The sequence below is a fragment of the Acomys minous genome (assembly GCF_964271855.1).
Source record: "Acomys minous genome assembly, chromosome: 1".
Taxonomy (NCBI): domain Eukaryota; kingdom Metazoa; phylum Chordata; class Mammalia; order Rodentia; family Muridae; genus Acomys; species Acomys minous.
This window is the reverse complement of record NC_140483.1, coordinates 156,053,902-156,081,605: the sequence shown is the minus strand read 5'-3', so window position 1 is coordinate 156,081,605 and position 27,704 is coordinate 156,053,902. Positions and strand designations below refer to the sequence as shown.

Below are 27,704 nucleotides of genomic sequence, written 5' to 3'. Positions count from 1 at the left end.
TGAGTTACTTTTGGTCCTGATGTTTATCAGAGCAATAGCAGAAAGAAACATACCTAAGACACATAAAGTAAACACTCCTACACAACAAGGAAAAATAGGAAGGGCAGTCCAGACCAAATAAGATCAAATGGAAACACTGCCTGAAGCTTAAAAGTGTTTGGCTCATTCTCTCTCTATCCCCCACATGTAGCTTTAATCAATGCCTGAAGCCTTCCTTGGCAGACATCCCTTGGTTTTGCTGTCTCCAGCATCCTCAGGTCTGTGCTGCTGCTCTTCATCCTCACAACTTCACATATCAACTTTTCAAAGCCTCTCTGCAGAGAATGCAACCTGGGTACCTATTTCGTTAACTGGGCAGGCCTTTCCTTGGAACCTTTAAATAAACCTCCATAACCCCATCATGCAACACCTCATAAATGATTAACAATTTCTGTTGATACTTTAAGATAGAGCGTGCCATCTTCGGACCATTATTGTAACAGCTTCTGAGTGTCTTCGTGGATAAATGTGGGAAAATCTTTTCAAGCAGGGACAGCTATTTTAAGATGAGTCTTTTATCTGTGTTTACTATTTTTACACTCTGAGATCTACAAATCCAGGAGGGAAGTGGGGAATATCTTACCCTTGCACCTTCCTTATTTTCCCAACTACTGCTATTCTGTCTGTTCCTACTTTGTCCACAACTTTAAAGTGCTCAAACTCTTATTTATTTATTTATTTATTTATTTATTTATTTATTTATTTATTTTATTATGTATACAGTGCCCTGCCTGCATGTACATCTGCAGGCCAGAGGAGGGCATCAGATCACATTATAGATGATTGTGAGCACCATGCGGTTGCTGGGAATTGAACTCATGACCTCTGGAAGAGCAGTCAGTGCTCTTAACCACTGAGCCATCTCTCTAGCCCCCTCAAACTTCTTCTTAAGCTATATGTTTTCTACAACTTTTTGTTCTTTCTTCTCTCAGTCCTCAATACGAACTTGGATAAAAGTGGTATCTTATTTTTTCCCCTGATACTATAATAAAACAAATTGACAAAAGCAACTCAAGGGAAAGAGTTTGTATTTGGCTCCCAATTCCAGACTAGATAGTCCACTGTGATGGTCAAGTCATACCTGCAGGCACTTAAGAGACCTGGTCATATTCATCCACAGTCAAGCGCATAGAACAGTGCATGTTGTTTGCTTACACAGCTTAGATCCCACCCACAGTTAAGATGAGTCTTCTCATATCGGTTGATATGATTAAGCCAAGCCCCTGAAAGCATGCCTGGAGACCCACCTCCCAGTGACTCTGGGTTTTGTGGAGCTGGCAATTAGCACAAACCATCAGCAACAGCGAGTGAGATAAGCACCATGCTAGCTTAGAATTTCTTCTGCCAAATAAATTAGTCCACTCAGTTTTCCCTCCTTTTTTCTTTTTTCTCTGAGGCAGGGTTTCTCTGTGTAGCCTTGGAGGTCCTACCTTCACTTTGTAGATCAGGCTGGCCGCAAACTCACAAAAATCCTCCTGCCACTGTCTCTCAAGTGCTGTGATTACAGGCGTGAGCACTACACCTGGCTTGTCCATTACTTTTGAATTCAGCTTCACCCATACATGCAGGACATTGACAAAACATAGACAGATTAGCTGAATATAGTATAAATGATCTCTAACCTGACTTCCAGAATATCCTTTGTTTCTCACTAAAAGATCAGGAGCCCACCCTTTATAGTACTCATTTTTATCACCATTCTGGCCTTCCAGACTTACACCAAAATGCCCCATTTAAACTGTGCTTGCAACATCATCTAAGCTGACCCTCCAAATTCTCTCTCTCTCATTACTTCTGAAAAATCAGTTCCAAGGGCTTATATACCACTTGGTCAGATTTAGTAACAGCTACAACCCCCACTTCTGATACCAAATATTTATTTGCTCCTTTTCATATCACTGTAAAAAGACATTGAAAGAAGAAATTTAAAAAGGAAAGCTTTTTTAAAGAAAAAATTTAGGAAAGCGAGAGGAGGAAGAAACTAGGAGGAGATGAATGAGGAGAAACTGAGGTACAGATGTAATACAGGAAAGGATAGAGAAAACAAATAAAATATGAAAGTAAGGATTTACTCATGGTTTCAGGGGATTTCAGTCTATCACTGATGGAGAAAGCAGTGCTAGTTTAGTCCATGCTCATGAAGCAAGGACTGGCTGCTCATGATTTGATTGCTGACTGGGAAACAACATAAAACTGGAAAGAGAGGCAAGTATGCTCTTCACAGGCCTGTACCTGGTATACTAGAGTTCTCAATTAGGCCCATATGCTAAAGTACCACAACCTCTCAATATAAACCACCAGTGTCCAAACACAAGATCTGTGAGGGTGCTTACATTAAAATTAGGCAATATCAGACCTAGTTTACTTGTTGTTCTTTCTATGTTCCCTACCCCCACAGAACTTCAGGTTCCTTGAAAGCAAAGTTTTATTTCTTATAACAATATACCTAGTTCCTAGATGAGGGATATATCACCAATAAATATGTCATGAAAGACACACATGGATGGATGGATGGATGGATGGATGAATACAGTAGAAAGATGGTGAGTCATGAACGGCCACCTTTACAGCTTTATGTGAACATAACAGCATCTTTCAAATATATCTCCAAACTATGGATGGCACTTAAAAACCCAACAGTACAGGAGTTCTACATGACGCCAGGTACATGACTAATAAAAATTATTCCTGTCTTCTGGTGACCTGACTCCATTCTGAGAAATAATTCCAAGTGAGAGTCACATGGGTGAGGACTAACACTTCGTCTGATATGTGGTGCTCTGTTTAATTCCAGACACAGAGCAATAAAAGAACAACCAAACAGCCTGCACCATGTATTATGTAAGCACACTGTCCCTCATCCAAATTCTTTAGGGCTCAATGGGTTTTGAAAAGCAGTGTTTTTAATATCCAAAAAGGCTATTAGTTGCTTATGTTCTAGTGTATGTTATGCCCAATAGAGTTACAAATAGCACAGCACAGACACTAACATCTGCAATAAAACAGATGCCTGGCCATGCCACATCAGAGAGATGAGGAGAGTGACTAGCCCGCATCAGCTCAGGGGAGATTAGGATAAAGGACTTTTACACAGAAGAACATCTGTTATGCAGAGCTTCAAAGACTTCAGAGTTGCACATGATGGGTGGAAATGTTCAACAGTAGCCAAGAACGCAATCTAGGCTCAACAGGACTGGCCTTAGTCCTGCAGGAATACTGAACAATTTATTAATAAAGGAGTAAATTAGAACAATGGCTAGGATGAGAACCAATGTAAAATATATGTTAAGAAGGACTGGGGCAGGAATGGGTCACAGATGTTTTGGCCCACAAGGCCATAATGATATGGTGGGTATTGCAGAGAGGAAAGGAGGTGAGATGAATGAAAGAAGAGTAGAAAGTGGGATCATCAGAAACTCTGCCCTCTTCAGCACCTTCTTCCTATCCAGATCCCACCATTGCATAAAAAACCAGAAGGTATGGCAAGACCCTGGCCATCAACTACAAAGTCGGAGCAGGGGACCACCAGATAACAGGCCTACAAACCATCCCTGAAGATGTACTGGAGCTCCTAAATAGGGTTCCCACAGAAGTGCTGTCATCAGGGATCAAAATCATTCTCTAAGATCCCATCCATGTCTACCAAAGGGAAAGCAGCAGTGAACTCTGTCCACAGGAAACAAGGTCAGAGTTCCTAAGAGACAGTAGCTGGCCTGTTGTCTCTCTAGGTACAGACAGTTGAAAAAGGAGGGAACAGCCAAGAACACAGCTCTGCTCTGGGGTGTGGAAGGCAAGAACATCCACCCCATGCCCACTTTCAAAATGCCTCTAGAAAATGCATGGTCTTCTTTGACATCTCCATACCCCAAGAAAATGAAACTCCAAAAGTTCTGCTTTCTGCTGAACACAAGATCCACCCACTTTCAACACTGTTGAGTGGAAGCAATATTAACTATAGGCATAATGCTCTATAGTGGGCTGCATAAATCTCAATAGCTGTGTGAACTGCAGCAAGTTGATTGGCCTATCCGTGCCTTGGTTTCCCTAACAATTGAACTGGAATAATGACAGCACCTGTGTTACAAACTTACATGAGGATTAGCAAAGGCAAAACCATCAGCCTTTACTGGTCACTGATACACAGAGGGACAGACCCTGAACCACCACCAGTAGGGCGCCTCTCTGTGACTCCAAGTTCTTTGCACATAGAGACACCTGCTGACTCTCAAGAGTTCTAAGAGTTAGGAGTCCAAGCCTCAATTTACAGAGGAACCTGACAGTCATGCAAAAGAGACAACTGCCCCGAATCACACTGAGTCTCAGATGAGCAGGGCTTTGCTTCCATCAAGCAGAGAGCTTTACACTCCATGACTGTCTCATAGAAAAATTTCACAAATGTAAGATAAACACCCTTGGAAAGAAAGGGGCCTGGGGGCTATTGTTTACTTTTGCACTTCTTTTTTTTCAAAAATGTATTTATTTATTCACTTTACATCCTGGTCATAGCCCCATCCTTCCTTAATTCCCCATCTTACCCTCCCTCCTTTTTCACCATTCTCCTGTCCCTATTCCTTAGAAGAGGGGAGCCCCACTTCTAATCCACCCCAGCTTATCAAGTCATGTCAGGACTTAGCATGTCTTCTTCCCTCATGGTTTGGCAAGGCAGTCCTGCCAGGGGAGAGTAATAAAAAAAGCTGGCAACAGAGTCCATGTCAGAGACAGCCCTTGCTTCCCTTACTAGGATACCCAAATGAAGCCTGAGCTGTCTATCTGCTAAATATTGGTCGGGGACCGAGGTCCAGTCCATGCAAGGTCCTTGGTTGGTGCTTCAATCTCAGCAGGTCCCCCTGGGCCCTGGTTAGTTGGCTCTGTTAGTTTTCTTCTGGAGCTCCTGTCACCTCCAGGTCCTTTTCTCCTCCCCCCCCCCCCCACGACTTTTCCGCAAGGCTCCCTACACTGTTTGGCTGTGAGTCTCAGCATCTGTTTCAAGGCACTGCTGGGTGGAGCCTCTCAGAGGGCAACTCAGCTAGGCTCCTGAAAGCATAGCAGGATATCGTTAATAGTGTCAGGTGTTGGTTCTCTCCCATGGGGTGGGTCTTGGGTTGGGCCAGGCATTGGTTGGACATTCCCTCAATCTCAGCCCTATCTGCTCTATCTTTATCCCTCCGCACCTTGTAGGCAGGGTGAATTTTGAGTCACAGTTTTTGTGGGTGGGTTGGTGTTCCCCTCCCTCTACTAGGAGACTTGTCTAGTTAGAGGTTGTCCTCTTTGGTCTCTACGGCCCCTGCACCTAAGAGTCTCTGCTAGAGTCTTCCTCATATCCTCCCAGGAGTCTACACTGATTTACATCTTGAGCTTGTCAAAGAGATGCCCTTGCCCACAGTTTCTCTTTTCTCTACAGACCTTTTGTTCTCTGCACCCCCACACCACATTCCCCAGGTATGATCTCCACCTGCATATTTCTCTGTGTTTCCTCTCCTGCCTTGTTCACTCTTGCCAACCACTACCTCTGTCTATTCTATTTCTCCTTCTGAGTAAGATTTAAGCATCCTCCCTTGGATCCTCCTTGTTGCTTATCTTCTTTGGGTCTGTCACAGCACTGTAGTATGTTTATCCTGTACTATAAGGTTAAAATCCACTTATAAGTAAGTACATACCATGTGTGTCTTTCTGTGTCTGGGTTACCTCACTCAGGATAATCTTTTCTAGTTCCATCCATTTGCTTGCAAATTTCATGATTTCTTTGTTTTTTAATAGCTGAATAGTATTCCATTGTGTAAATGTACCTCAGTTTCTTTATCAATTCTTCAGTTGAGGGGCATCTAGGTTGTTTCCAGATTCTGGCTATTATGATAAAGCTGCTATGAACATAGTTGAGCGTGTTTTCTTGTTGTATAGTGGAGTATCTTTGAGGTATGAACCCAGGAGTGGTATAGCTGGGTCTTGAGGTAGAGCTAGTCCCAATTTTCTGAGAAGATTGATTTCCAAAATGCTTGTACAAGTTTGCACTTCCACCAACAGTGGAGGACTGTTCCCCTTTCTCCACATCCTTGCCAGCATGTGCTGTCACTTATGTTTTTTATCTTAGCCATTCTGATAGATGTAATATGGAATCTCAGAGTCATTTTGATTCACTGATGACTAAGGACATTGAACATTTCTTTAAATGCTTCTCCACCATTCAAGACTCCGCTGCTGAGAATTCTCTGTTTAGCTATGTGTCTCATTTTTACTTGGGTTATTTTGTTTGTTCATGTTTAATGTTTTGAGTTCATTATATATATTGGATATTAGCCCTTGTCAGATGTAGGACTGGTGAAGATCTTTTCCCAATCTGTAGACTGCTGTTTCATTCTATTGACAGTGTCCTTGGCCTTACAAAAGATTTTCAGTTTCAAGAAGTCCCATTTATTAATTATTGATCTTAGAGACTGAGCTGTTAGTATTCTGTTCAGGATGTTGTCTCCTGTTCCAATGAGTTCTAGGCTCTTCCCCCACTTTCTCTTCTAATATATTTAGTGTATCTGGTTTTATGTTGAGGTCTTTGATCCACTTGGACTTGAGTTTTGTGCATGATCATAAATATTGATCTATTTGCATTCTCTATATGTAGACATCCAGTTAGACCAGTACCATTTGTTGAAGATGCTCTTTTTTCCATTGTATGATTTTAGCTCCTTTGTCAAAATCAGGTGTCCACAGGTGTATGAGTTTATTTCTGGATCTTTAATTCTATTACATTAATCAACTAGTATATTTCTATGCCAGAACCATGAAGTTCTTATTACTATTGCTCTGTAGTATAGCTTGTAGTCAGGGCTGGAGATACCTCCGGAAGTCTTTTTGGTGTATAGGATTGTTTTAGCTGTTCTGAGGTTTTTGTTTGTTTGTTTGTTTGTTTTTCTATATCAAGTTTAGAATTGTTCTTTCAATATCTGTAAAGAATTGTGTTGGTATTTTGATGGGGATTATATTGAATCTGTAGATTGCTTTTTATAAGATGGCCATTTTAACTATGTTAATCCTATTGATCCATGTGCATGGGAGATCTTTCCATCTTCTGATATGTTCTTCAATTTCTTTCTTCAGAGATTAGAAGGAAGTTCATGTCATATAGGTTTTTCACTTGCTTTGTTAGAGTCACCACCAAGATACTTTATATTATTTGTGGTTATTGTGAAGGGTATAGTTTCCCTAGTTTCTTCCTCAGCCCATTTGTCATTTCTATACAGGAGGGCCACTCATTTTTTAAAATTAATCTTGTATTCAGCCATTTTGCTGAAGGTGTTTATCAGCTGTAGTTCTCTGGTGGAATTTTGGGGATCATGTATGTATACTATCATATCATCTGCAAATAGTGATACTTTGACTTCTTCTTTTCCAATTTGGATCCCCTTGATCTCCTTTAGTTGTGTTATTGCTCTAGCTAGGATTTCAAGTGCTATATTGAAGAGATATGGAGAGTGGGCATCCTTGTCCCTGATTTTGGTGGAATTTCTTTGAGTTTCTCTCCATTTAATTTGATGCTGGCTATTGGCTTGCTGTATATAGCCTTTATTATGCTTACGTATGGGCCTTGTATCCCTGTTCTCTCCAAGACTTTGAGCATGAATAGGTTTTGGATTTTGTCAAAGGCCTTTCCTGCATCTAATGAGATGATTGTGTGATTTTTTTTTCTTTCAGCTTGTTTATATTGTGGATTACATTGATGGATTTTCCTATGTTGAATCATCCCCACATCCCTGAGATGAAGCCTACTTGACCATAGTCAATGACATAGTTGATGTGTTCTTGGATTCAGTTTGCAAATATTTCATTCAGTATTTTTGCATCAGTGATCATGAGTGAAATTGGTCTGAAATGCTCTTTCTTTGTTGAGTCTTTGTGTGGTTTAGGCATCAAGGTGATTGTGGCCTCATAGAATGAGTTTGAGAATGTTCCTTCTGTTTCTATTTTGCATAATAGTTTGAGAAATATTGGTATTATCTCTTCTTTGAATGTCTGGTAGAATTCTGCACTCAAATCATCTGCCCTTGGCCTTTTTGGTTGGGAGGTTTTAACAACTGCTTCAATTTCCTTAGGGTTTATAGGACTGTATAAACTATTTACCTGATCCTGATTTAACTTGGGTAAGTGAAATCTAATAAGAAAATCATCCATTTATTTTAGATTTAGATTTTTGTGAGCCTGTGTAGCTCAGTTAGCAATCTGACCTTTAATCTTTTGTGCTTTTTAATCTTTGTGCACCAGTGAAGAACAGAGAACAGCTGTAGATGTCATTCCTCATTTAAGGCCCATAGTTAAACCTCTAAGCACCACCTGCCCAAAGACCAGATAACTTCCTCAAATGCTGGGAGTTATAGTTTTTGGAAAATAGCAAAGTCTCATGGGAAAAATACATTAGCTATATGGATTTATGTGTGTGTTTTAATTTAAAATTTTAAAAATTTATTCACTTTACATCACAATCATAGCCCCCCTCCATTGTCTCTTCCTGGTCCCACCCTCCCTCCCTCTTGCCCCTTATGCCCTTCCCGTAGTCCTCAGAGAGGGGGGGCCTTCCTCACCTATCAAATGACCCCAACCTACCAAGTTTCATCAGGACTGCCTGCATCCTCTTCCTCTGTGGCCTGGTAAGGCACCCCACCAAAAGGAAGTGATCAAAGATCTGGTAACAGAGTCTATGGCAAGGACAGCCCCTGCTTCTTTTACTAGGGGACCCATATGGAGACTGAGCTGCTTATAGGCTACATCTGAGCAGGGGGCCTAGGTCCTCTGGCTGCATGGTCCCTGTTTGGTGCATCAGTCTCCACCAGTGCCCCTGGGCCCAGATTTGTTGGCTCTGTTGGTCTTCTTGTAGAGCTCCTGTGCCCTCCGGGTCCTTCTAGCCCCACACTATTTCATAAGACTCCCTGCATGCTGCCCAAAGTTTGGCTGTGCAACTCAGCTTCTGCTTTGATCCCCTGCTGGATGGAGTCTTTTAAGCCCCTGCAAAATGTGTCTCAGGGCCACTCAGCTGGGAATCCCAGGAGTGCTCCTGACCAAAGCCCATCCTTGTCAGTATTTAATTTGAAGCTTGCTTCAAACTAGCTCAAATGGTGGAACTGGTTATTTTCTGCTAACAGATCTCAGCATTAACATTCACTCTCCACTTGCTTCAGACAAGGACTCTTGCTTGTTGTTGCCTGACCTGCAAGCTTCCTGGATTCACTGGTATCAGCCTCCTACTCTCTACCAAGTCCTGCACTGCCATCACAGGCCTTCCATGGGTCCTGAGGACTCATGCAACAAATGCTTCACTTACTGAGCAATCTCCCCAGCCCTGTTGCTGTTTGCTTGTTTGTTTGATTGATTTTTTTGTTGTTGTTGTTGTTGTTGTTGTTGAGAAAGGGCAAAAGACACTCGAAGCTAAGACTGATGAGCAAGGTAGATTGTAAGCGAACTGTATAGGAATGTGACCCTGAAATGGACCCGGGCTTCAGGTTCTCCGCCTTTTGCTAACATTCACTTTAATTTCCTCATCTATAAGATGCACTCCTGGACAGCACGGCTTTAAAGGGACCTTCAGATAAAAGGATGATGAGGACTCTGATGCCATTACACTTGCTCTTGGATATACACACTTATCTAAATTTTGTTTAAGTCATTCTTAACTTGACTACATAGATGATTCTGGAATATTGTGGGTGATCACTTTGTTTGACAGAGGAAAAGAGCAAGACCCAGAAAGAAATTCAGTCTAGTTAAAGAAAAAGAGCTAGTGGTCATCCTCTGCCCTATCCCCAGAGACGCAGGGAATCTGTTTTTTCTGGGACTTAACTGACAACATCTAGAAGTAGTGTGTGCATACGCAGTGTCCTCCCCCCACCCACTGTCATTTCTGAGAGGTATTATAGATTGAAGAATTGTCTGTAATGATGATGGAATAACTCATTTTTAATATCATGAACTGAGAAAGGAGGTTCACTACCTTTTTGTTGAATAGTGTAGGCCTGAAATGAAAACCCTGCTCTCCACCAAACAAAAGGGGAAAGTAATTATCTGAGATGAAAAGCCCCCATCCCATCACCAGGCCCACAGGAGATGGGAACATTGATCAGAGTCCAAGTGCCAGGTTTGAGTAGAAAGAAAAATAATAATAAAGAGCCTGCATCGTTAATTTCAATAGACTAAAATAATAGAATGCAGCCAGGCGAAAACACGACAAAAACTTATATTCCTCCATCCCTAAATTAAAGGCTCCCAGAATGCAATAGGGTAAGGAAATACTTTACTCTCCCAGGGAGCAGGGCTTTCAGAGGCACTGGCTTTCTCTTCTTTTTATTATGATTTTTTCAAACCTTCAGAAAATGAAAAGGATCCAATAGCAGACATTAACATACTGATTCCATTTTAATCAATGCTGACATTTGGCCACATACTCTACAGCCTGTTTTTATATCATAAAATGTTGCAGAAATAAACTCCCTCACTACCCAGTGAGCTACCCAGTCACCTTCCCTCATCTCCAGAAGCTGCCACTAACATGTATATAGTTAGCCTCTACATATCCATCCATATATATGGATACATTATATATATGCATATTTTCCTATTGTGGTATATATACAATATCAATAAAATTTAACACTGAGACCATTTGGTAATGTCTTTTAGTTGGTTTGGTTTGGTTTTCACATACTGGATGTCGAACCTGGGATGTCACGCATGCTGGTCAAGTGTTCTACCCGTGAGCTACATCCCACGGTGGTTTGGTTTGGTTTTCAGTTTATTTAGTGTGTGTGTGTGTGTGTAGGATGACCTATGGGAGGCAGTTCTTTCCTTCCACCACGGAATCCTGGCTTCAAGTGCAGATCATAGACTTGCACAACAAGCTATTTTAACCTGCTGAGCCATGTTGCCAGCCCAGTCATTTTGAAGCACACAGCTCAGTGGCACTGAGATCTCCGCAATAGTGGACAGTTATCTCCATCATCTAGTTCCAGGGCATTTTCATCACATCAGAAGGAAACCCCCATACCTTTTAATTAGTAACTCCTTCATTCTTTCCTCTCCTCGGCCGTCGGCAGGCACAAATCTGTTTTATCCCAACAGATTAGATTACACTGGATATTCCATGCAAGTAAGGTATCCCATATGTGACTTTTGTGTCTGACTTAATTCACTCAGCAGAATAGTTAGTAGGTTCATCCATATACATAGAAGCCCTTTCTTCTTTGTTACATCCAAATAATATCCCATTTGCCAGCTATGCCGTATTTGCTTACTTATCAGTCTGTTGATGGATGCTTAGGATGTTCCTGTTTTCAGCAGTTATGAACAGCTTGGCTATAAATATTCACAGGAGATCTTTTTGTGCATGCATGTTTCCAATTCTTTGGGGCAAGTACCTAGGAGTGGAACTGGTGGGTGCTCTGAGTTGGAACTGTGGGTTTAGCAATGTAAAGGGTATATAGACTGTTGCAACGCTGTTTATTTTGTATTCGTATCACATGTCATTTTTTCATGCACCATGAAATTTCAGTCCTCCAGCTACTATTCAGCTCATTTTAATGGCGCTAGAGGGTACTACGTGTGAGCAAACCATATTGTCCAGCCAGTCCATGCTACTGAACGCTACTACATTGCTTCTGGTTTTCTAGTACCGATACTAATAGCGTTGTGTTAGTTTCTCACTGCTGTGACAAAACACTGACAGAGGCAATGGATACAACAAAGGCAGTAGGTGGGGTGGGGGGCACTTCCAGTTCAGGGGCTAAGTAGAGATGTGGTCTGACGTCATGGGAAGGAAGAGTGGCAGATGTAAGGTAGCTAGTCACCACAGTCCCAGACAGGAAACCGAGAGCAGAGCAGAGCACGCTATACACGTTGCATCCACACTAACACATTTTCACACACTCCCAGATACACTGGTACTTGGATACTCACGTGCTCTTGTATATTCACACATATTACCATTCACTGTCACTCACATGCATATATCTACACTCACACGCACTTTCATATTCTCACACATGCTCACACACTTTTAGTCATTTCACTAACTGGCACTTTCTCAATTATATACACTCACATGACTGTGTACACAGGCTCACGCTCATCCTCATAAACACACACTCTCTTTTTTAATTTATTTATGCACTTTACATCCTGACGGCAGCCCCCCTCTTCCTCCTCCAGTGATCCCACACACACTCCTTCCGCCGTGCTCCTATTCTCCAACTCCTTCTCCTCAGGAAAGGGGGAGGTCTCCCATGGGTACCAACCCGCCCTGGCACATTAAGTCACCGCAGAACTAGAAGCATCCTCTCCCACTGAGGCCAGACAAGGCATCCCAGTTAGGGGAATGGGATCCAAAAGGAGAGATCAGAGTCAGAGAAGGCCTAGTTATTGGGAGATTCATATGACGATTGCTTCTACATGAAGATGCTACATCTGTTACATACGTGCAGGGGACCTAGGACCAGTTCATGCATGCCATTTTGTTGGTGGTTCAGGCTCTGTGAGCTCCCATGGGCCTAGGCCAGTTGACTCTGTAGGTCTTCTTGTGGAGTCCTTGACTCCTCTGGCTCCCTAAATCATTCCCCTGACTCTTCCATAGGACTCCTGGAGCTCTGTCTAATGTTTGGCTGTGGGTCTCTCTGTTTCCATCAGCTGCTGGATGAAGCCTCTCAGAGGAGTTGTGCTAGGCTTGTCTCTACAAGCATAACAGAGTAACATTTATAGTTGTCAGGGATTGGTTCATTTTGATGGGATGGGTCTCAAGTAGGGCCAGTCTTTGGCTGGCCATTCCCTCAATCTTTGCTCCATCTTTGTTCCTGCACATCTTGTGAACAGGACAAATGTGGGGTGGAAGGTTTTGTGTGGGGGTTGGTGTCCTTATCCCCCCACTGCAAATCCTACCTGGCTACAGGAGGTGGCCAATTCAGGCTCCATATTCCCTGCTGCTGGGGGTCTCAGCTAGGGTGACCTCTATAGACTTCCTGGGGCCTCCTCTATCTCAGGTCTCTGGAAAATTCCAGAGGTGCCTCGACCTCCGATTTCTGTTCTCTGACCCAGCCCTTTCTCCCTACCTCTCTCTACTTCTAATCCCCACCTCTGTTCATGTCTCCATGCCTTCTCCTATGTAGTTGCCTCCCTCCATCCACCTCAAATGCCTACTTTTAGTACTCTTTCTGAGTGAGACTCAAGCATCCTCCCTTGGGCCTTCCTTGTAGCTTAGCTTCTTTGGGTCTGTGGATTGTAGTATGGTTATGATCTACTTTATGGCTAATATCCACTAATAAGTGAGTACATTCTATGCATGTATTTGTGAGTATGAGTTACCTCATTCAGAGTAATTTTTTCTAGTTCCGTCCATTTTCCTGCAAATCTCAAGATATCCTTGTTTTTAATGGCTGAGTAGTATTCCATTGTGTAAATATACCACATTTTATTTATCCATTCTTCAGTTGAGGGATATCTAGGATGTTTCTAGTTTCTGGCTATTATAAATAAAGCTGCAATGAACATAGTTGAGCAAGTTTCCTTGTGGTATAGTGGAACACTTTTTGTGTTTGTATATGCCCTGGAGAGATATAGCTGGTTCTTGTTTGGTTAGTTGATTGGTAGGTTTTGTTTATTCAGTTTACATCCTGGTTGTAGCTCCATCCCTCCTCACCCCCCAGTCCCAATCTTCTCCCCTCTCCCCCCCTCCCCCTCCCCCTTCCCCCTCCCCCTCCCCACTTCCCATCCATCCCAGCTCATCAAGTCTCATTGGGAATGAGCATGTCCTCTTACCCTGTGGCCTGGCAAGTCAGTCCCAGAGAGAACTAATCAAAAATCTGGCAACAGAGTCCATGTCAGAGACAGGCCCTGTTCCTATTAATAGAGGACCCACATGAAGTCTGAGCTGCCCATTGGCTACCTCTTTGTAGGGGGCCTAGGTCCATGCCATGCATGGTCCTAGGTTGGTGGTTCAGTCTCTGCAGGCCTCTCTGGGCCCTGGTTAGTTGGCTCTATTGGTCCTCTTCTGATGCTCCTGTCACTGCCATGTCCTTTTCCCTTTCCCCATCTTTTCTACAAGGCTCCCTACTCATCAGCCAAATTTTGACTCTGAGTCTCAGCATCTGTTTCAAGGTACTGCTGGGTGGAGCCTCTCAGAGGATAACTCTGCTAGACCCCCACCTACAAGCATAGCAGGGTTTATAGTGTCAGAGGTTGATTACCTCCCATAGAGTGTGTCTCAGATTGAGCTAGACATTCGTTGAACAGTCCCTCAATCTCTGCTCTATCTGCTCTATCTTTATCCCTGCATATCTTATAGGCAGGATGAATTTGAGTTGAAGATTTTGTGGGTGGGTTGGTATTCCTCTTCTACTAGGAGTCTTGTCTAGTTAAGGCAAGTACTCTTCAGTCTTTATGGCCCCTGCTAGAATCTCTGCTAGAGTCCCCCTCCCCCCACCCCACCCCCCACCACATATCTTCCCAGGAGCCTACTCTGACTTAGGTCTCCAGTTTGTCACCAAGATGCCCCCCACCACAGTTTCTCTTTTCTCTACAAGCCCCCGCTCTCACAAGGTCTGACCTCCACCCTCACATCTCTTTGTGTTCCCTCTCCTACCTTGTTCATTCTGTTCAATCACTACCTCTATCTAATATATTTTCCCTTCTGAGTGAGACTTAAGCATCCTCCCTTGGATCCTTTTGTTACTTATCTTCTCTGTACTGTGCATTATAGTATATTAATCCTGTACTATAGTGGTTAGAATCCTTTTATAAGTGAGTACATACCTTGTGTGTTTTTCTGGGTCTGGGTCACCTCACCTAGGATGATCTTTTCAGGTTCTATCCATTTGCTTGCAAATTTCATGATTTCTTTGTTTTTAAAAGCCGAGAAGTAGGCCTGTAGGGCTCTCAAAGAGATTTCAGTTTGGAGCTTTCTCAGCCTGCTCCTCACCTGCCTGGCCCAACTAGGACACGGACAAGTGAACCAAACAGAGCTGAGCTGAGCTGGACACAGGCTCCAACCCCCATTGCCCACCATCCCAAGGAAGCCTGTAGCGCATCCAAGCAGCTTTCAGCTTGGATTTTTCTCCCCCTCTCCTCACCAGTCTAGGACACAGACAGCAAACCTGAGGAGGCCTGTGCAGCACTGGAGTAGCTTTTGGCTTAGAGCAAACAGACAGCCTGTTCCTCACCTGTCTGGCCTACCTAGGACACAGAAAAAGAATATAGCAGAGCTGAGTTGGGCGTGAGCTCTAACCACAACCATCTGCCATCCTAAGAGGGCCTGTGGGGAGCCCCAGCAAGCAGCCTTCAGCTTGGAGTTCTCTTCACCCACTAGCGACCTGCATAGCCCACCTGGGACAAAAACAGTGACCTAATCAGAGGGACCTCCAGGCCTGATAACACTTCTGCTAGAAGAAAAAGTGTGAAAGAGCCCTGAACTCATCAACACAGGAGGCAACTTCCTGAACAGAACACTAACAGTTCAGGTGCTAAGATCAACAATTAATAAATGGGACCCCTTGAAACTAAAAAGCTTCTGCAAGGCAAAGCACACTGTCAACAGAACAAAATGACAGCCTACAGATTGGGAAAAAATCTTCCTCAACCCTACATCCAACAAAGGGTTAATGTCCAATATATATAAAGAATGCAAGAAATTAAACACCAACAAACCAAATAATCCAATTTTTAAAATAGATACAGAGCTAAACAAAGAATTCTCAACAGAGGAATATCAAATGACTGAGAAACGAAGAAATGCTCAACACCCTTAGTCATCAGGGAAATCCAAAAAAAAAAAAACAACTCTGAGCTTCCCATCAGAGTTTCTTGAGCTTTCTCAGAAAATTGGGAATAGTGCTACTTCAAGATCCAGCTATACCACTCTTAGGCATATACCCAAAAGATGTCCTAGCATACAAGGACATTTGCTCAACTACGTTCATAGCAGCTTTATTCATAATACCCAAAATCAGGTGTGCTATTAAGTTGCTTGTATGAGATGTCTCCAGTTTCTTTATGAAGGTGCTTAGTACTAAGAACTTTTCTTCTTAGCATTGCTTTGTGTCCCATAAGTGTGAGTATGTTGTGCCTTCATTTTCATTGAATTTTAGGAAGTCTGTATTTCCTAAAGTATTTCTTCCCTGACCCAGTGGTCACTGACTAGAGACTTGTTCAGTTTCCATGAGGTTGTAGGCCTTCTGTTGTTTCTGTTGTTGTTGGAGCCCAACATGATGATATGATAAGATATGTGGGGTTATTTAAGTTTTCTTATATTGGCTGATATTTGCTTTGTGACCAACTATATGATCAATTTTAGATATTGTTCTGTTATGTGCTGAGAAGAAGATATAATCTACCGTGTTTGGGTCAAAAGTTCTGTAGATGTCTGTAAGGTCCATTTGATTCGTGATATCTGTTTCATTATTTCTCTGCTTAGTTTCTGTCTTAATGACCTGTCCATTGATGAGAGTGAGGTGTTCAAGTCTCCCACTATTAATGTGCAGGGTTTGATGTGTGCTTTGAACTTTATTAATGTTTCTTTTATAAATGTGGGCACCCTTGTATTGGAGACATAGATGTTCTTCCTTTAACCTAAGGTCTGGAGGTCAGCACAGTCCAGGAAGAGAACCCCACCACTCTGTAGCACCCCCTAAATCCACCCCTCTGCTAGATTCAGACTTAAACTTCATTCCACTTCTTTCAAGAGCTTAGAACCAAACAGTTACACCATGAAACCTTCAAAAAGTTAGCACTCCAGCATACAGATTGGAGATGGAGGACCTCCTTCAGACTTCTTCAGCACATATCTGGCACAGTGCTCAGCCAACAGTAAGCACTTGGAAAGTGGTGCCAAGCACGAGTGATGATGGAGATCCTGGCTCTCCATGTTGGAAACCCTTTAACAAGGTTACAAAAGCCCAGACCAGTGCCTATCAGGAAGTTCCTCTGAAACAACAGAAAGAGCCAGGACGTCAAGGCCATGAATTCTCCAGACAGATTCATGGAGCCATTGGTTTTGGAGTGAGAGCCACACAGATTCAAACCCTGTAGGCAGTGCAGCAGTAGATCTGCTGACTTTACCATCAGCATTACTCAGAAATTAATATGCTTGATGTAGAGGGCCCAGCAGTGACAAGTAAGAATGAATCTGTTCCATGTGTGATGTTAAACCAGAAGTAAGCCTCAGAAGACTGTTCAGTAGTAATCTGCTTGCTTTGCAAGCATGAAAACCTGAGTTCAGTCTCCAAAATCCATATAAAAAGGCCAGATGTGGTTATAATCTCAGCAATGGAGAAGTACAGTCACGTGAGTCCTAGGGGCACACTAGGCAGCAAGCCTGACCTATTTGGTAGATTCCAAGACAGTGAAAAATCATACCTCAAGAAAGAAGAAAACAGACTGTGGCTAAATAAAAGCAATCCAATACTGTCCTCTGACCTTTACACACACAGGTACACATATACAAGCATCCACATGGACCTGCATAAATATGCACACATACACAATGATATGTAGATAACAAACTGATGCTTAACCTGAGCAATCATTCTGGGTGTTTTCAGCTCTGAATCATGCTGGTGCCTTGATCTTGGACTTCCAGCCTTCAGAGCATAGCTGTGTAAAAGTTGTTTAAATGACCAACCAGGAGCATCACCTTTTCCCACCTGCTCTTTGCTTAACCATGACTGCCTCTCTTCTCAGACCCTCTGCCTCCTCCTCCCTAGCATCCTAAGTGGCAATGAAAGTAAAACCCAAATGGGCAAAGAAGTCCCAAGCACTGGAATCCTCTGAGGTTTTGCCTCTTACTTGCTCTTTCTTTCCCCTCTCTCCTCTTTCTTTTCTGCCCTCTGACCCTTAAATGCTTTCATTTCCCACCTCACATCTACTTAGTACTTTTCTCCTGACTTCTACCTGGCATCTCCAGCCCTTCCTTGGTCTTCTTCAGTCAAGAATAGGTGTCTTCTTCCCTCCCAGACCAGTATATTTCACCCCTCCCAACTTCCCCATTTACATCCTGGACACTGCACTGCCCAGTACTGGGGCCATCTTGAAGCACATTTTTAGGTCCTCTCAGCTTACCACTGCATCTCCTCTGGACCAGAGAGGACTTCATGCACATCCCAGCTTAAGGCCACAGTCAGCAAACAGTTGAATAGTCAGAAAGCATGGCTCGGCTCATCTAGTCACAGGATTTGAATACTTGGCAAGAGTAGCCAATGTGAGTCATGAAACCACATAAGCCTCATCGCTTTACTTTTCTTGGAACTGGTATGTGGGTGTGAGCACTCAGCAAGACCTCTGTAGCTCAGCAGTGCATCCTGAGAGTAGGGAATCAGCTGACCTGCCCAGGGCAACTGTTTACAAAGCACTTTCCTATACCTGATACAACATCCTGATTGGGGTTGCAGCTGGCCACCTTGCCACTGGCCCCTTATCTAACGGTAGCATTGTTTCTGTAATGCTAGTGTCCCATTGAGCCAGGGCTCCTTCCCTTAATTATTTCTATAAAGGCCTTGTCCCCAGTCAGAGCCACATTGGGGTTAGGGCATCCATACATGATTGGGGGGAAATAAGGCTCATGGCAAGAGGGTAGAGGTGTGATGGAGGAAGAGAAAAGATGGAAAGAATATAGGAAAAGTGGACATTGGCACTGCATGTAATCTTGTAAAGAAAGAAAGAAAGAAAGAAAGAAAGAAAGAAAGAAAGAAAGACAAACAGAAGTGTCTCCACCTGGAGGCAAACTTTTTGCTCCCTCCATGCCTCTGCCTCCTCTGAAAGTAGATACAGACCTACCCCCTCTCTGGGCCTCAGTTTCCCTGTCTCTAAGATCTATAGAAGAATATTGGGCTCCTAAGAGGTAAATGTCCTTAGAGCTCCAGACCAAGGCAAGAGTGTTTTAAAAGGCCTTCGTGGGTGAAAGAAAGCAGGACAAGTGACAGTGATGGCAGAGGCTTCAAACCCTCTCTGAAGGGCACCCGAGTCTCAGCAAACTCATGAACAAGAGAAGAAGCCATCTCCTCTAGACTTCCGAACATTGTGGCCACCTGCCTCCACTTTGCTCTCAAACAAGAACTTGTAAAGTGTTGGCCTGGAGACACAATCTTGAGAGCCACTCAAAGTGAAAGCCGGCTTCTTTGCATGTTTGATTTAGAGAAGGCTGCTTGCCTGGTGTGAACCACTGGATCGCACCCACAAGTCAGACTATCATGAGTTCCAGTCTCAGCAGAGCCCACACCACAGCCTAGCATCAAGAGAGCTATGGTGGAAGGGCAGGCAATGCCAAGAGAAGGTGGCTTCATTAAGCCTGTAGGAAGAGGGAGGCTCCAGGAGGCTTTAAGAGGAACTCTTGCCTGGCTAGACTATGGGTGGTGGAGGAATTGGCCAGGGAATGCACAGGGCAGCACTTCTAGCAAAAACCAAGAGAAGAGATAAATGCTAATACACTTGAACTCTTTTTCAGGCTTGGCGAGGAAGACATGGGAAGCTGATGGGTGTTAGCATGGGGACCTCTGTGGTAAAGGATGGGCTGTCTCTGGAGGGCAGTAAGGAGCTACTGAAGAGTCTGAGCAGAGCATGAGCTTGATCCAGCTTGTTTTTTCTACTTCTTTGTGTTCTGAGGGGCTGGAAATTGGACCCCAGGAATAGAAACTATATTCATGGTCTTGCTCGTCATTCACCTTTACGAGCCCTCCTCCTGCTCTGTCTCCCATCTTTGATTTACCTTTTGTCTGAGGTAATATAGTTTTAGTGCTCAGTTCCACCAAGCCTCCAAGGCACACATAAAATGAGGTTGCAAGCGGTGTTTTACAAAAATCAAACAAGGAGCAAAACTTACCTGTCTCATTTTGGAAACCTATTATAACCATGATACTTAAACATGATGGAGATGTCAGTTGATATAAAATAGGACACAAAGTTAAATGGAAATGTAGTTTCTTTTCTTTCTTTTTTTAATCGTAGCTGAAAAGCTGGCAATTTGAAGCCAGCAATGGAGAAAATATCTGAGGATCAAGACGTCTCACTCGATTTCTTTCAGATAATCCCTTAATGATGTTTATCTGTCTGTCCCAGTCAAACTGTGTCAGCCAAATTTCAAATACTGAAGCTAAAACTCCTAGTATCTCTGAATGAGACTGTATTTGAGGATAACATCTTGAAAGAGTTAATTAAGTTGAAATAAAGATGTAGGTCTAGGTCCTAACTCAATAGAGCTGGTGTTCTTGTGAGATGGAGTGGGAACGTCCGTAGAGATATCGAAAGGAGACCACTGTCTCAGAAACAATCATAGAGGCTTCAAAAGAAACCATCCTTGCCAACCTGGAGCTCAGACTTCCAGTCTCGAAAGCAGTGAAGAGATACATTTCTGATGTTTAAGCCACTCAGTCTTTGGGGTTTTGTTATGGAAGCTTGACCAAGCTAACAAAATATGACAATAAATAAATAAGAAAGAAAGAAATGTCTTGGAGATGGCTCAGTCAATGGAGTGTTTACCTCACACACACAGAGGAACCTAAATTTCAGTCATCCCCACAATCCACATAAAAATCAGGACACAGAGGCATGTACCTGTAATCCCAGCAATGGAAAGACAGAAGATGGAGACAGAGGCATCCCAGGAAGCTAGAAAGCCAACTAGCCTCCCCTACTTGGAAAAGGTCAAGCCCAGTGAGAGATTCTATCTCTCAAACAAAAGATGGGAGGATTCTGAGGACTGGCACCCAGTGTTGGCCTCTGACCTCTACACTCATGCTATATGTACATACTTGCACACATCAAAAATAGAAGGCCTGTGTAAGGCCCTGGGGAAGTAGCTCAGTGGCAGAGTGCTTGCCTAGCATGTACGAAACCTCAGGACTGCAGAAGTCAGTATGGTAGCACATAACCTGTAATCACAGCCTTGGGGAGGCAGGATCAAAAGTTCATCCAAAGTTACACTGAGACCCTTCCCAAATAAAAAAGAAATGAATGAATGAATGAAGTACAGAAAACATAAACCTATCAGTATATCCAGAAGAGGAAGAAAAAAAGAGTAACTAAAATCCAACTGCTTTGGAGACTATATGTGAAGGGTAACAGACCTACCAAAAATGCCAACCTGGTCTACAAAGTCTGGGACAGCTAGGGCAACACCAAGAAACCCCGTCTTGAAAAATAAACAAAAGAATCCTAACTGTGCAATGACTTTTCACCAACTCACATTATCTGACTTTCTCACTTTGTAAATCCAGTCTTGAAGGTAACAATTCACCATTGTGGTCACACTCATCACTTTGAAGTGTGAACTCCTGTCTATATACTGATGATCCACTTAGTAAAATATTTATTTGTCCAATATTCAACTGGGTGCCTTGTCTTTTTCTAATCAACTCATTAAGCTTCTTGGTCACATGTTGATTTGAAATGTGGCACCATGTGTAACAGCCTGCGGCATCAGGGTCTCATGGTCTCAGCATGATTGATGCTTCACCAGATGCTCATTTGCTGTGGAGTAGTCCCACACATTAGGGATATACACACAGCTCAGTATGACATCCAAGAGTGTCTTCAGAATGGGCAGCTGCCCTAGGAGACAGGGAACAAATTCTTCAACTGAGAACTATTGATCTATAGATTATCAGGGGAGGACCTGAGTTACTGGTATCTAAATCCATGATTAGAAATGTATCGTTTACAATAAAATCTATTCCTTTTCCTGGTAGGCATTAGGTTTGAAAGGCTTTATTCAGCAATCTTCCATACTTGTAGACTATAAAAATGTATGAATGTGTCTATGTTGGCTTTATTGCTTAACTTTTCACATTAAGTCAGCCTTAATATTAGAGTTAAAACAAGAATAAGATTATTCTCTGATATAGGTAACCAACCCATCCTCCAAACCACCTGCAACTCACTGAACCTTCCTCATTGATCTGTGATGATGTATCTGTCATTCATCAAGTTTTTATATATACCTGGATGTCTCCTGGATACTTTCTGTTCTGTCCCATTGGAACACAGTTCTTCTAGACATGACTTCAGAATGTACCTTATTGTTGGTCCAGGTTGGCCTCAAATTTCCTATGTAGCCAAGGACAAGTGAACTTCTGATACTCCTGCCCTCACCTCCTGATGCTGGGATCACAGGCAAATGCTAGGATAGCAGCTGTGTACCACCGTACCCGGCTTTATGCAGTGCTCAGGCTTGAACCTCGTGTTGGTAATTGAACTATACTGAATGAGCTACATCCCCAGATATATCTTACTGTGTAAAAGATGAACCCTGTCTCTTTTAAAAAGTGGACAACAGCACATGTCTTTAATCCTAGCACTTGGTGGGTAGAAGCAAGTGGGTTTCTATTATATAGACTAGCTTGGTCTACATAGTGAGTTCCAGACCAGACCAGCCAAAGCTATATAGCGAGACCCTGCCTCAAATGAAAGACCCAGCTATTTATGAATCTGTATATTTATTCATCTCAGAACAAATCTATGAAGCTTCTCAACCAATCCATTTGGAATTCATATTTGGTTTCATCAAATTTGTAAATTAATCTGAAAGGATTTGACATCTTTACAATGCTACAATATTCCATCATGAACATGGAATATCTCCCCATTTATTCAAAACTTCGTGCTATGTCTTCTAATTGAATTTATTTAGATTTTGCCAGAGGGCTCCTTGACAAATTGATTCCTGTGAACAATGTCTTACATTCTATTACGTTTCCTGATTGGCATCTGCTGGCTAGAAGTCATACAGCAGGCTCCATAATTGCTTTTGTGTCTGACCATCATGCAGAAACCTCCTATTACTACTCAAAGAGGGTTTATAGGTGTGCTTGGCTCCCTGTGGTTGACCCTGGCACTGGAGTGTAAGGATAGCTTTACCTCTCCATTCCAGCCCTCACACCTCTGTATTGTGTCTGCAAACACTGCTTTGACAAAGTCCCATAGACTGAGTGGCTTAAAGAAAACTTTATTCTCTGACAATTCTGAAGGATAAAAGCTTGAGATCAATGTGTGTGAGAGTGTGCATCTGGCTTACAATCATATTCATGTGTCTGCATCATATCTTCCCTCTACGCCTATCTGTGTCTTAATTTCTTCTTACACAGATATTCTTAAGGGACAACAAATAACTCAACTTTGATTGATTGATTGATTGTTTGTTTGTTTGTTTTTGTTTTTTAAGGAGCATTTCTTCAAATGTATTCATATTTTGGGGTTCTGGTGGTTGAGACTTCCACACACAAATCAAGGACAGTTTGTCTATTACTGCCTCTTGTTGCTCATTCACAGGTAGAAAGGACTAGATTGGTAGCTGATAACTGTACCTGGGTCAGGGTTCTTCAGGATGTTGAGATAGAGAGAGAGACACGGTCCTATGTTTTGCTGTGACAACATTATCAGTGAAGGTGCCCTTGCATGGAATCAACAGTGTAGGCTGGGAGTCACATCTCCTCGCTTCCTCAGCTCTTCCTCTGGTGATGCCACTGTGTCAAGGAATGAGGACACAAGGGACAAAGTGAAATGAGCTTTGAACAGCATCACTACATCCTCCCTGAGATTAAGGGTAGCTATGGACTTAGAAGACAGAATTGGTTGAATAGAACCAAGTAATCCCTAATATCTCTAAGGTTCCTGGATGTATGTGGAGTAGGGTGGGACCTGAATGTCCTTCCTCCTGAGGTGAGGAGAGCTCCTGTAATAAATTTCAAAGATGTCCTGAACAATCCCAGTATCCACACACATGAGAATAAATGATGCTGCCCCATAGTGAATAACTAGAAACCAGGAAGAGCCAGGTTCTGACTCTGTGGGCAGGACAGTTTGCTTTAGGTTTCTCCTCTAGCCTAGGCAAGCCATTCATAACCAATTTTTTACCTCTTTCAACCACTAGGTTCAAGGGGACACCCCCAGAGGACTAAGAAAATAGACCCATGCTTCTCTGCAGACCTCTAGAAATCAATCAAGAATAGAGAAAGGATGTGACATTTCATAAGGAAGAAGAAAACATCTTCCCTGTGCAGCTGGAAAGTATAGTCTTAAAGTTATTTTTAAAACACCGTGTTTGTTTCTCAGTTTCTCTTGTAACCCCCTATCACACAAAGAACTGACACTCTATTATATCATTTAAACAGGCTTCATAGCATAAGAACTGAGCAATTATTATGCTATTCTTAACCCTCTAAGTTAATCTGATTTCCTCCCAGGGTACATCCCAAAGGTACTTGTACTTTGTAGTTTTCCTTCTCCTGATGTCTCTTGGACCTCTCCCATGGCTGAATCCCTTACTTTCTCCTCTGGCTGGCAGGAAATCCAGCCCTATTCTTTCTCCTGCTCAGCAACTGACTGTAAGCAGCTTTATTGGCATATCCAGAAACAATTGGGGAGCAGTATTTACACAACACTGAGACAGGAAATTCTAAGAACAAGGATTACAACCAGATATAGGGGGCCAGAAATCAGCATTTTAATTACACAATAACCTTATGCCTACAGAATGAATCTGACGTCCCCAAATTCCAGAAATCCTTGTAGCTAGCAAGAGACTGCCCCTACTGAGAAACACTTAAAGAAATGCTCAACCTCCTTAATCATCAGGGAAATGCAAATCAAAACAACTCTGAGATTCCATCTTACACCCATCAGAATGGCTAAGATCAAAAATTCAAGCGACACCACATGCTGGCGAGGATGTGGGGAGAGAGGAATACTCCTTCACTGCTGGTGGGAATGCAAACTAGTACAGCCACTTTGGAAATCTATCTGGTGCTATCTCAGAAAAATAAGAATAGGGCTTCCTCAAGACCCAGCTATTCCACTCCTTGGAATATACCCAGAAGATGCTCCAGCACACAACAAGAAACTTTGCTCACCCATGTTCATAGCAGCCTTATTCATAATAGCCAGAACATGGAAACAGCCTAAGTGTCCATCAATAGAAGAATGGATAAAGAAACTGTGCTACATATACACTATGGAATACTATTCAGTTATTAAAAACAAGGAATTCCCGAAATTTGTGGATAAATGGATTGAGCTAGAAATGATCTTAATGAGTGAGTTAACGCAGAAGCAGAAAGACTCAAATGGTATATACTCACTTATATCTGCATATTAGCCCAAGGGGCATGTCCCACGAAAGCCTTCAATTACCAGGAAACTGGGACAGAGGGGAGGACATCCTAGTGGGACTCTAGATGAGAGAAGCATGGGAGAATAGCAAAGTAGAAGGATCCAGAGGGTCCTAGAAATCTACAAGTAGAACATTATGATAGGCAGATTTGGGCCCAGAGGTCCCGCTCAAACTAAGGCACCAGCCAAGGATAATGCAGGCAGTAAACTTTAAACCCCTACCCAAATCTAGCCCATTCTCCACAGTAGAATGGAGAGTGGGATATTACTTTCTCACATACTCTGGTGCCTCACATTTGACCATGTCCCCTGGAGGGGGAGACCTGGTGGCACTTAGAGGAAGGACAGCAGGTTACCAAGAAGAGACTTGATACCCTATGAGCATATACAGGGGGAGGTAATCCCCCTCAGGAACAGCCATAGGGGAGGGGAATAAGGGGAAAATGGGAGGGAGGGAAGAATGGGAGAATACAAGGGATGGGATAACAATTGAGATGTAACAAGAATAAATTAATTTTAAAAAATTAAAAAAAAATAGAGACTGCCCCTAGTTGGCTGTCCCATGTAAGAACCACACTTTCTGTGGTTACAGAGGGGTCTGGACGGGAAAAGACGAACACTGTGCAAAAGCTATAGATTCTGATAAAACAAAGAGCCTCCCCCTCCCCATCCCTCGGTGCTGGTGTCCAGAGCTCTGCTTGTGGGGAATAACAGGCTTTTCCTCAAATGGACTTTGAAATTGATCACTCTGTGAGGGAGAGAGAGAGGACTGGTGACAGAAATGGAGACAATGCCTTAAATGAGAAATGTCTCTCTTCCTTCTGATTGGTTGTTAGGAGCTCAGCTCATGAATAGGGTGGGGAGATACTGGACCAGATTAGAAGGCATTTCTCCAAAGCTCCATATTTTTCACACTCCTGAGGGGTGAAGAAAAAGAGAAAAAGCAACTATAACTTCCTGTGAGTCACACTTTAGTAGTCAAGGATGTTCTCCCTGAAAAGACTGGAGAGAATTATTATTTTGTTTAAGAGTATTTTGTATCTTTGCCAGGCATGGTGCTGTATGCCTTTAATCCCAGTGCTTAGGAGGCAGAGGCAGGTGGATTGCTGTGAGTTTGAGGCCAGCCTGATCTACAAAGTAAGTCTAGGCCAGCCAAATCTACACAGAGAAACCCTGTCTTAGGAGGAAAAAAGTCTTTTAATAGGTTACAATTTAAGAGCAAAGACAGACCTCATATTTGACCAGAAAGCACAAAAGTTTTTATTCTCTTGGGAGCACCCTAGAGACACCCTCCACTTGAACAGGTAGAAAAGCTGAGATCCAGATAGGAAATGGAGCCAATGTGGTAGCAAAATCATCATCAGAGAGTAGAGAGAGCCCAGGGCTACATGGGGTGTAACATCTTCAAGTGCTGAATCTGAGCTGGTCCAGCAGGTCCAGCTGAGCTGTAGAGCAAGCATGGATAAAAAGATTGATACCTTAAGCAGCATCCTGTTGAGCACCTGGAGGAAGTGCCTGGTAAGACACAGTACTGAGAAAGAGATGAAATCTAGGAAACAGGAGCCATGGACCTAGAGCACACAACTCCCTTGTTTCTGAAACTAAGTTTGCTCAGGACTGGACCAGCATGGACTTCCCCAGAAGCTGAAGCTGAGGCAAGTGAGCAAGTACTGCTTTCAAGAGGGAATGCCCTTAAGAGAAATGCCAGGGCAGAGGCAACAAGTGGGTGGGCTCAATGCTTGTTGCCTGGGAACAAGGGCAGCTCTGGGATCCTGGGAAAGTCAATGTGTTTCTCTGCATTCCACCTCTTCTGCTTAAAGTGAAGAAACATGCCTCCTTCCATGAACTCAAAGTGTAAGTATTTTTAACTCTTGAATACTGGGAAAGCAGTAAATATCCCACACATACAGAGACATAAACCTACCCACACAGACCATCCCTTCATCCACTTTACAGTTTTTGCAGTCCTAACACATACTCTTTTCCTGTTGGCTGGGAACACTCTTCCTCTTGACCATCAAACCCACATGAAACTTCCACAGGCCCTTGGCTCTCCAATGAGCAAGATAACTCAGTGGACTTGAGCACCAAAGTGCCCTACCTCCCTGTCTTAGTCAGGGTTCCATTGCTGTGAAGAGACACCATGGCCGTGGCAGCTCTTATAAAGGAAAGCTTGTAACTGGGTCTTGTTTATAGTTTATTCCATTGTCATCTTGGCAGGAAGCATTGTGGCACACAGGCAGACATTGTAGCAGAGAGGTAGCTGAGAGTTCTGCATCCAGATCTGCAGGTGGAAGAGAAAGACACTGGACCTGGCTTGAGCTTTTGAAACCCCAAAAGCCCATCTTCCAATGACTTACTTCCTCCAACAAGGCCACACCTTCCCCAATAAGGCCATATTTCCTAATTGTTCTCAAGTGGCACCACCCCCTAATGACCAAATACATTTAAACATAAGCTCGTGCCTATGGGGCCCATTCCTATTTAAACCACTACACTCACCCTCACCTGTATTTCCCCTGGCCATTTCAATGGAAACACAAAAATAGTGAACC

At 43.0% G+C, this 27,704-nt stretch overlaps 1 long non-coding RNA gene across 1 annotated transcript in view; it reads right to left on the bottom strand.

Moving 5' to 3' along the window:
* LOC311592920 overlaps positions 1–27,426 on the bottom strand; it is a 130,186-nt gene extending 102,760 nt beyond the window's left edge. The window contains exons 1-2 of the long non-coding RNA XR_014777542.1: positions 27,251–27,426; positions 23,346–23,504 (exon numbers count right to left, since the gene is read on the bottom strand). This is a non-coding gene — a long non-coding RNA (uncharacterized lncRNA). The remainder of the gene's footprint in view (positions 1–23,345; positions 23,505–27,250) is intronic.
* Positions 27,427–27,704: the final 278 nt, after the last annotated feature.